Source organism: Corvus kubaryi, unplaced genomic scaffold, assembly GCF_017639235.1.
Source record: "Corvus kubaryi isolate FWS band 111438036 unplaced genomic scaffold, C.kubaryi_AGA036_p1.0 37394, whole genome shotgun sequence".
Lineage (NCBI taxonomy): Eukaryota > Metazoa > Chordata > Aves > Passeriformes > Corvidae > Corvus > Corvus kubaryi.
In genome coordinates this window covers 1,064,921-1,076,019 of record NW_024581133.1, presented here as the reverse complement: position 1 = coordinate 1,076,019, position 11,099 = coordinate 1,064,921, and the positions used below count along the sequence as shown (strand labels likewise).

At 44.6% G+C, this 11,099-nt stretch overlaps 1 protein-coding gene across 1 annotated transcript in view; it reads left to right on the top strand.

The window, feature by feature from the left end:
* The window catches only part of MAPK6 (mitogen-activated protein kinase 6), a 28,648-nt gene that overhangs the window by 3,467 nt on the left and 14,082 nt on the right, over window positions 1-11,099 (top strand). The gene's annotated exons all lie outside the window — the stretch shown is intronic.

Genomic DNA, 11,099 nt, shown 5'->3' with positions numbered 1-11,099 from the left:
CCCTGGAGAGGTGAGGCAGCCCGTGTGAGCTTTCTGTACACCCTGGAGAGGTGAGGCAGCCCGTGTGAGCTCTCTGTGCACCCTGGAGAGGTGAGGCAGCCCGTGTGAGCTCTCTGTGCGCCCTGGAGAGGTGAGGCAGCCCGTGTGAGCTCTGTGCACCTTGGAGAGGTGAGGCAGCCCGTGTGAGCTTTCTGTACACCCTGGAGAGGTGAGGCAGCCCGTGTGAGCTCTCTGTGCACCTTCTGCTGGGGGAGAACGTGTGAACGCGCCCGTTCCCGTGCACGGCAGAGGAGCGGGATTGGGGAGAGGCTGCACCTGCGGGAAGCAGAGTCACCACAGCACTTTGGGACTTGCAGCATCCTGGTGGCTCGGGCAAGGTTCTTTTGGTAGACCATGACTTTGCTGACAGCTAGTTCTTCAGATGGAAACATTTTTGTGCCAGGTAGATTTCCAAATCTGAACTTTGCTGGAATGTTTAGCTTATTTGACAAGAACCGGGGCAGAGGAGATCACTGATTTTGCCCTACCTAAAAACAAGCAAACAGAAAGAAGTTTTTAAAAGACTTTTGCCTGTTTCAGAAGAGGAGGGAACTCTTGAAATCCAGAATCAAAAATGCATGGTTTTTCTTTCTTGGCGTTTGCGAACTGGAGACCTCAGGTTTTGCAGACTGAGAGATCTGTTAGCAGATAAATTCCCATGCTGTGAATCCTGGGTGTGCTCTAGCCCACACAGCTCCTGAACAGAAATTTTCCTGTGACTGCATCCACAGGTTTCTGCAGGCTAAGTTGGGATTAAGCACCTTAATTGAATTTAAGTGGACTGTTCCTCCCATGTACTGCTTTTAGTGGCTCCTGTTGGCTCCAGCAGCTACGTGACTCACGTGTGGAAGAAACAAGGACCAAATAGGTAGGGAACTTTTAAGAAACAGGTTTGGAAAGAAAGCTTGTAAAAATGAGGTTTTAATTGGACAGGAGAAAAGAAAATAGAAGCCAGGAAATGGGAGAGACTTGGAGAAACTAGATGGGCTCTGAGAGGGAGTGGAGACACTGGCACAGACGGGTGCAAACACAGGTACTCAGGGTGTACAAGCTCAGATACTCGGGGGCTTCTGCTGCTGGTGAAAATCAGAACTGACTGGACAAAGCCTAGAATAACTTGCAACTGAGAATTCAGAGCTCTGGGGATCTGTACTATCTGCCAGGACCGAGGACTTTGAAAAGTGAGTTGAAAAGCTGAACAGTGGAATAAATTACCAAACCCTTGCAAAATTCAGTTCTAGTAATCTTAAATCTGCTATTAAGGGCTACTTTGACCTTGTTCTTTTGTGACTCAGTTCAGAACAGTGGGAATGATAATATTCTGACAGTCTTGCAGATTGTAGAAATTAATTTAATGGTTATTTTCAGAGCCCTTAAATGCTGGTGGTTCTGTCCTCAGACTGGGGCAATATGTGATGAATAGCACATAGGGCAGTACTCTGGCTTTGGTTTTTTGGTATCCAGTTGCTGGTAATCAGGTGAGAATTTTCTTGTGCAATGAATGAAGGAGAGCACCGAGCACTTGTGAGGAGAAAAAGGAAAATCTGCTCCTGCAGTAAAGCTGTATCAGAGCAGATAGAGCTTGTTCTGATTACTGTGATTGTCATGCCCCATGGAACTCTCTTCCAAGGTCAGAGAAGTGTACTAGCTGTCATGAAGGCCCATATTCCCATGTTCTCCTGCTATCTGAAACATTTCAGCAATCAGAAAGCTAAATCTTCTTGTTCCTCTGCGTGAAAAGGTTCAAAAGTTTCCATTACCGCCCTGCTGCTTCCCTTGATTTCAGCAGTCCCCACAGGTTCTTCGCTGACATTTCTTAGTTGACAGCAGCCTGGTCAAGCCCTGCCTCTGACTCCCTGCTGCCTAGCAATGATTACGTTGCTGTTGTTTACTAACAAACGTCTTTGGAGCTGGCATGATAAACACGGGGTTCAGGGTAGTACTTTGATCGCAAATTGTACGTGTAGTCCTTGAATCAATTTTACTACAAGCAGATGGTTGCCTTAATTATTTAAACAGGGATGTTATCACAAACCATAATAATCTCACTTTACTTCTAGGAAGTATCTAGATAGTCCATGCAGTTGTGGAAATACCAGCTTGGGTAGTCTGTCAGGAGAGAATAAACAGCTGACATCTCAAAACCCTTGTTGGGTTGAGGGGAAGATCACCACCTTGGTTTTGACAAATATTGTGCTGCTTTGTGAAGTCTTTGTCAAGCATCTCTGACAGACAGGCTTGGGAGTGTTAAGCCCTCCTTGGAGTAGCCCTTGGAGCAGGATGGCTTGGGCAGTGGTAATGAGATTCCTAGTCCAGCCCTGGCAGTATGGTTTGACTCTGAAAGCAAGGGCTGAGTCTTCTGTCTTGATTTCTGGGATATACCTTTTCCAACACAGAAATCAAGGACAGACAGGCTGTCCTGGAAAAGTTAACAGCAAGAAAAAGGTGAGAGCTTTGTAAGCTGCAATCTCACTCCTCTGGGCCGCCATTTCAGGACACAGGAAGAGTTTGCTCACTCTTGTCTGGTGGCTGAGCTGGTTCTTGATTGCTTTGGGTGGCCAGGTAAGAACTCCCACAGTGCAGCCTGGCCTTGTCACTCCCACTATTGAACACGAGTGAAAGGGTTTGTGCACCTGACCTCTGTGATAATGGATGCAAGCTCTGTCAGCTGGTTTGTGGTGCTGTGAGCTGGGGACATCAGATTACACACAGGAACCATGTAGCAGCTCCTGCTGTCACCCAGGGCAGTGCTGGAGCAGGTCGTGGAGCACACGTGAACATGACTATCATGCTGGAGTCTGCTGAATTGCAGCAATCATGAGAATTATTGCAGTTAGAGCTGGTCCAAAGGTTGGAACTCATCTTCTTTGAGTCATCTTGATTGCTTTTGTTTTGGGAGTGTCCTGATTAAACAATAAGAAGAAATATGAGATAATGGTTAGCAACTTACTGTGTTTACTAAAATAGATTTATCAGGAATTGCTTTTATTTTAATTGAGGCTTAAATGGTTCTCTTGTGTTTCATATAACACAAAGGATGAGGAAGGAATAACTTTTTCTTTTAAAAAACTATAACTTTTAGGTACACAGGGTATCTCTTAAGTTTTCATTTAACAGTTTTTGACTGTTGAAATTTGCAGTTGAAAACTGTTTAAAGATATGCTGGAGATAAGAGAATGCTGATGCACTTCCGAGCAGAAGCTTTCTCTACCTCTTTACCTTTCCTAATTCCAGTTCACTTGCAGGGTAAATCTTCCTATTTATATAATGAAAGAACCTCTAGGTATAACCCCTCAATAAAGGTTTACCTCTACAAGATAACTGTCTGGGTTGAGGACTGCTTCCCAGAGCTTCCCCAGCACTGGGATGTCCAATGGAGGCATTTCTGAGAAGAATTAAGGTCATGAAGGTCAGTTGGACCAACTGGCACCGGAGCTCTCATTGAGCTCTGCAAAGGCTGACAGCCTTGCCCACCTTCCCTCTTACTCTCCTGCACACACAGTGTATGTGTATGTGTTAGTATCCACCAACAGAGCGATTTGTTTTTATGTCCTGCAGTGTATACATGGACAGATGGATTTCATTTGTCTAGCCCTTAACTGAAAAAGTTTGGGATGACCCAGTTTCAGCACTGTTGTACCTCTAAGAGAGGTAATAAATCTTACATTTCCAATATAACAAAGATTCAGTCAGATTTTATGTCTTCACTGAAGAAAAAAAAAAAAGAGTTTGTTCTTCAGACTCACAAAAGTGTAGACCATGGGTAAAATGAGTTACTCAGTACAAAAAATGTGTCATGCATGATTTATTGCTTTCCTAGGTAGGAGTGCTTCTAGGTTCTTCTGTCTGTCAGAAGAACAGGTAACTCAAAAATCCTGGGTAGAAACCATCCTCTCCTGAAAGTAGGATGCCTCTGAGGTACAGTCATGACAGGGATCAAATATGCCATTCTCTCGTGAAGTAAAACCTCAGCAGGAGTCCCAGGCAAGCCTCCCGATGCTGTCTCTGGGGAAGAAAGCACTGGGGAGGGTCATGATGGTGTGCAGATGAGCTGTGTGCCTAATGCTGATGCTCTTCCAGTGCCCAGTTTTGGGCAGAAGGGAGACCAGTCTACGCCTGCTTTGAGGCCCACACGATGCTGAACTGTAACGTGAGAATGTAGAGGGCTTACATGCATCCCTGTCTGGACTGACTGACTGGAAAAGCACACCTGCTGGGGAGGCACACCATGTATTTCTCACTAATTTAGTAGCCCTCCACGTGTAGCACGTTGTCCAGCCATGCACAGTGCCAAAGCATGGCAGGCAGTGGGCTGAGAGGTGCTTCCTGCTGTAAGGAAAAGGAGCCAGCTTGGTACTGCAGGAGAAGGTTGGAGTCTCTGTGTTAAGGCTACATCTGTTCAAAGTTTTGTCATAAACTTAAGAATGCTGAGAGTTTGCCCCTATTCCAAATAAAGCATTTATTGGGGGTTAAATTACTGTGCTTTATCTTCATGGGAGCTGATAGAAACAAAATGACACCAGGAGTTAATGTTCCATTCTGTATTACTACTGCAAAGAGTAACAGGGAGTTCTTCAGATGAGATGAATAGACACAGCTTAACCTCTAGGTGTCTGTTATTGCAGCCCATTTAAAGCACTTTGAGTTGGAAGAGACTTTGCTGAAGCTAAAGGCAAATGCCAGTGTAGGAAGACGATCCCAGTGTTTGGCACCAGTCAGAGCCTGGAGAATTTCCAATGTGTGTGTTGGCATTTATAGCATGTAAGGAGAGTGTCTTTTCTCCCCAAGAGTAAAAGACAAAGCGAGTTTAGACAATTCTGGTCAGTTTTTCCTCTTCAAAGGAAAAATTAATTTTCTTGTTTCTCATTGTAGTGCAATTGCAAGAAAATACTTTTTGCTTGAGTTGTAATAAGAGGTCTTGTGTTTCATAAGCCTAATACCCTTTGTAGCAAATGATGCTTCTGTGCATTAATTTTTCCCCCTGTGCAGTAGCCAATGGTGCAAGTCTTTCTTTCCTCAGCACTTCAAACAGTTGTCTTCTGTAGAGTGGCCTGAGATCTTGCATCATTTCCTGTCATCTATCCAAAGCTATTTATAAGACGTCTGCTGATTCTGGCACATAAGCAAAACCCAGTTTTCATGAGAAAACAAATACTTTGGAAATGTAGTCCCTCCCAGCAAGTGACTCAAAACTGCTGAGAAAACCTGAAGCAATCTTGAAAATTTTAATGAAAGCTAAGACATAAATGGTGTTGGGGAATATGGGGAATTGAATAGTCCCATATGTTTTTTGGGGAAATCTTTAGAAATGGATGGTGCAAGATGTACTGAGAAAAAGTTACAGAGTATTAAGGGGGAGGAGGTGTTTCCAAAATATATTTGTTAGTGAAATGAAAACTTTGGGTTTTGCTATCTGACAATACAACAAAAGTGACTCAAGGTAGTTTTTGCAATGCTGAGTATTTGCTGTATAATTTGATGATAGATGCCCTACAAAAAGTCCCTACTTTCTGATATTTCTTAGATTTTCAATCTCTTTAGCTTCAGGAGACTGACTGGGAGGGAGTCTGGCAGGGACAGTTGCAGTCACTACGTGAAGCAGTGTGTTTCGAGTCAACCTGCTGCTTTTGATAAATGCTATTTTGGGAATCCTGAAAAAGGGCGCTGGCCACAGCCAAAACGCACCCAGAGCAGCAGAACTCATATCTGCCTCCCACAGGCCTGCCCGGACCCTGCTGGCACCGCATGGCCCTTTATCTTTAGCCATCCAATGTGCTGCTTGCCTGTGAAACAGCCGCATCCCTGCGCTGGGGCATGCTGGGGACCGCTGTGTGTGGAACAAATGGAATTGCAGGATGGCCTTTGCCTGAGCAGTCACAAAGGCATGGTTTGTCAAAGTGCCTCCCAGTGCAGTTTGTTTCATCCTTTTTTCACAGTACCCATGTATTTGTATTGAGCTATGCCCCCTGTAAATGTATTTCAAGAGGATTCTGGTGTGGATGAAAATGTTAGTGAATGTTAGTCCAATTTTTTCTTCCCTGTAAATGACAAACTCTGCAGCACCAGCTGTATTTACAATCACACCAGAGGCTTTATCTCTGTAATGCAATAGGAATCAAAATGCTACATGTAGGAAGATTTACAGTGCTATGAGAATGAACAAGAACAGTTCTGCATAGCAATATGTATATTCCTGCAATTAAATGCAATAGTTCTACAAAAACACAGAATTGTTCTATATAAATCCATCATCAGGCCTTCATAACTTGTGAGCTGACATATTTTCCAGTAGGGATCCAAAACCAAATGTATCTTTTGCTGAGAGCACCCAGTCCTGCTTCCAGGGCATCTCTCCACCTTGGAGTACTCAAGGTATTACAGGTATTTAAATAATATCTGCTGCCTTTCAGCTCTAGCAGCACTTCAGCTGATGCAGTAACCAGCACAGAGGCCTCAGACAATTGTGCTCTGGTGCCACTTCAGTTGGCAGATGTGTTCTCCTAACCACTTCACTTGATGTTTTGGAGGTGAGGATGAGAATGGTGCCTTGCTGAAGGTCTGAATGGGGAAGAACCACTGCACACTGAATTCTCTTGCACCTGCAGTGCTGGGACAAAAACATTTGGTGCTTCTTGTTTCCACTTCATCCCACACTTTGCCTTGCCCTCCTGTAGAATACTTTTCAGCTGTAGATTCATCCACTGACTGGATCTACAGCCTGACTCCAGCATACCTCCAGTGTCCCATGCTGGGAACTTAGAAGCAACTTGGGTCACTTGGAGCACCCGAGTGTGAAAATGTTGGTACTAGCCATCCTTTAAAAAATTAGACCTGACACACATACTGTCTTAATTGCCTACCTCAGTAAATTTCTCAATATGTTTGCTGTTCTGTGCAAGCTATCTCTGTGCAAGGTAAACTAATGAGGAAATAATGGAAGGCTGAGAATCTGGGAGAGCTCCAGCCTTACACACAGAGGGTTAATGCTTCCAGTGATGACCCAGCTACAAGGCAAGCTTTCTAAGCTTTCCTCTTCTCTCTTTACTGACATGGCTCTGCCAACTCCTGCTTTAGGCAGCCGCTGTGTCCCCTGTGCTCAGTGTTGTTTAAAACATAGAAAAAGTAGGCAATGGAATTGCCTGACTTAATAAAACTGTGTGATATTAAGCAGGGGGCCTGCATGCAGCCAGCTGTGTCCTAGATCACTGATGATCTACCAAGGGGGAAGAATGACTTGTTCTGTTTTAAGTGTTTAATGACTTTTTTGTCCTACAGAATTTCCAAAGTATGTCACATAACCCATTTATTTCTAGCCTCAAAGTTGAACATCTTCTGTGACTTTCTTCTTCCACCTCCATTTGCCCTTTGTACTTTGCTGCCTCTGCCTCTGGTTTGAATTGGTCTCTGTTAATGGTCTGTTCTTTTCCAGTCTGTCTATTGTTTCACACAGGAACGAAGATCTTAGGGTATGGGTTTGTCCTTTATTCCAAGTCCTCTGTCGTAGTTTCTTTCCTGATCAGAATGTACATGGTACAAATCCTGCTCTAGCAAAGTCAGGCCCATCCAAGTGAGCCCAAATGAGGTGATAGCATGTTGTCTGTGCCCAGGCAGCTCTGCCGACCACCAAGCAGACTTTAACTAAAAAGGGATCTTGACACAGACATTTGTAGAAAGTTTTTAAGATGACAACTTCTGTGTGGTTATCTGATAATAATGCTGATAGGAATTATATTTTGGGATTTATTGGGAAAATTTTAAGGTCTGCCAATCCAGAGAGTGAGTGCTTGTTAGAAAAAAGTGTTTGTGTTAAAAAGAACAAATAAAAAACCCTGTGTCCATTACGGCAAGGTAGAGTCTGACATTTCCAGGAAATGAAGGTGCCCAGGAAATGAAGCCACCTGAGCTATTGGGTTGCCAGTGAAACTCAAAAATTTATCTGTGCTGTTTGTGCTGAACATCAGCACTATGAAACTAAGCTGGAAGAGCAAGTGATTTGTAAAGGCTTTGCTTAACACCTGCAGAGAACTAGGCTGATTGGAAGAGGCAGCAGTTAAAGGAGACACATACTATTAAAAACTCTTCAGACCTGTGCCAGGAAAACTAAATTGTACTGCAGGGCTCAGAGCACAGATAAACAGGAATAAGCCAAGGAGACAGCAGAAACTGGGTGTTTCTTGAACCTCTCCCCATCCCCTTTTAATAAGTATACTTTTTCTTTAAACTCATGCCTATTCACATGCAAATTCATCTTAGACTTTGGTAAGAAATATGGTCAGTCCTTAAAAATGTATCCTAGGACACATTTTGCTTCTTCTGGGAGGACGTGTAAGTCAAGCAGTGAAACTGAGACAAAAGCCTGGAGCTGCCAAGTTACCTTGGGCAACCTTTTCAAACCGTCTCCAAATCTTTCTTCCCTTGCCAATCATAATGGGTGTGGACACTTAAAAATACTTCGTTCCCTTTTATGCCACGAGTAACAATTCACACACAGGACTGGAATATTACACTGGAATTTACTGTTTGATCTTTTTGAACTTGGATATAATAAATGAATCATTGCTTCAGTTCTAATTATTTTTTAATTGCTGGTCTTTATGACCTTTGAAATCCAGTTCTTTTCTTGTTCTGCATTTCACTGACAGTTAATCTCTGCCGGTGTTTTAGAATGGGTTGGTATCGTCTAGCATATCATCTACGTGCTATGAAATTGCATTCTTGTGGGAAATGTGGAAAAAAATTGTCACAGTAATTTATAGCCTAATCAATAGGATATTAAAAATCTGAAAACAGATTAGCAATTTGATGGATTAAATAGTTATAAACTGCCATGTGACACACAATTAAATTCTGAGCAACTATCATGTGTATTGTAATACTGTAAATAGTGAGGCTGAAGACAAGTAACATTCCTCCACTATGCTCTTCCTTGTTGCACGATTTTCCTCAAGACTGAAGGATCTCATTCACTAAATCCTACCACAAACTACACTCTTGGAATGGCAGAAAAGAATGTGGAGGGGAAAAAAGAGAATGCAGTTCATGACCCATGAATTAAGAGCCCAGAAACTGGTGGCACTTCTGGGCTATGGGAGATTAATGAGTGAGCATGTGCTACCCAAGTGAGGAAGCTTGCTGCTTACTGCAAATCTCCACTATGTTTGTTAAACTACTTTTCAAACAGTCTGGGCTGCTGCAGAGCAAACTCCATGGATGTGCAACTTCTCCACCTGACTGAATTGACACTGGGGATATTGGCAAATGGTCCCAATGGACATGGATTATGGGCTCTCCAGCTGCTGTTTCAAGGATGTAATATAATTTTTTTCTTACTTCAGCACTCTAGAATCTGAGGATCAGCTTGCTCTTTTGTTTCTCATAATGAAAATACTTCGTATGGATGGAGGGGTTCTTTAATTAACTAAATAGCTCTGGATTTAGACATACAACCACTGCTGCTCCTGCCTTTTTTTAAGCCCCAAATCTCTTTCTTTAATTCAAGTAAAAACTCCTCTGTGGCTTGGCTCTGGTTGCCGTCCTAACATCACCTCTTCCAAATATGCACTCCTGCAGTTTTTTCTTTATGGAGTGTGTTTAAATGCAGGCCTTCTGGAGCAGCAGTGCTCTAATCTTCCAGCTCTGTTTTGCTGGGTGGGCAGAAGGACTGCAGCTTTGTTTCTGACTTTTCTGTACTGTTGGCAGCACGGTGAGCTGCCTATCAGTTAACAAGCATTGTAATATAAAGTGTCAGTTTGGTTAGTGACTTCTGTGAGTGTGCTGTTAATACAGTGCTGTGCTACCAAATGCCCAGCTCACCTCTCCTGGTGGTGGGGTCAGTATCAGAGCTAGCAGTGCATCTGACTAATTGAAACAGAGAATGTTTGGCTGCATAACTGAAGAGAGTTTAAAAGTTACTTTTAAAACTTCAGAAAAGCTGAGTAGGGAGATCCTTGGATGTTGATATACGACTTGTTTATTAAAAAAAATAAAGTTACATGATCTAAAAGTGCAAGGGTCAATTGGATGCTTCTGTCCAAATGGCAGCAGAGTAATAGAGCCCTCTTGCATGTAACTTCTGTCCTAGTACTAGCTATAAATAACTTCTGTTTAACCAGCAAAAATGAATATTAAATGTTTTCTCACTTTTTGAGTCATCCTGCACTGAAAAGGTTTATGAGGGACTGCAGTAAGAAAACTGCACCCTGACTTGACAGTTGTACTGAAACTGGGTTAGTAGAAGCATAAGGCTCTTCTGATACCCAGAGACTTAGTGTCCTCACGCTTCTCTCTCCCTATTAAGACTGCTGTATAAAAGTCTCAGAGGAAAAATGTAAAGTTTTTATTATTTTTCTTTATTTTGCTGTATTAGTTGTGGTTTTGGGGAAAAGCAGTCTCTTAGTGCCTCTGTTAAGGGAGATGCTATAGCAAGAGAGAAATCCTTTGTGGTCTCTGGAGGTGACAGCAACGGCAAAGATTTGTAGATGCTTGTGGGGAGAACACTTAGATCCGCCATGACATTACGGCCGCAGAACATCTGAGCCGAGGTGTCACCTTCGGAGAAAGGAACTGCCCCCGCTGCGCCCGCCTGTTGCCTCCCAACTGTTTTTGTTTCTCTGCCTTGAGGGACGTTCAGGGACGGGCCAGTTGAGCGGGGCGCACCCAGGCGCTCCCCCGCCCGCCGCTGCTGGAGCCCCGCACACCGACAGCTGCGGGGACAGCGCTGGGCCCCGCGGGGCCTCCCGCTCCCGCTGCTCCGGCTGCCGCAGGGGCCACCGGGGCGCGCAGAGCCGCGGCCGCGCTCCCTCCGGTGCGCACCGCTCCACCTGCCGCCTTTCCGTGCTGTGTTTGACTCAACCGCGCTCCGAGACTGCTGAACCGCTCGGGCCAGCTGGGCACAGCGGGAGCGCCGTGTCTCAGGCCGACAGGCGAAGCGCTGAGGTGATGCCGCGCCGGCCGGCCCCGCCGGGGACAGCGTCGGCTGCACGGCCGGCCGTACCCGCACCGCCACCCGGGCGCTGCTCCCGTCCCGCCCCCGGCCCCGAGGGCCGCCCGGGGCCGCCCCC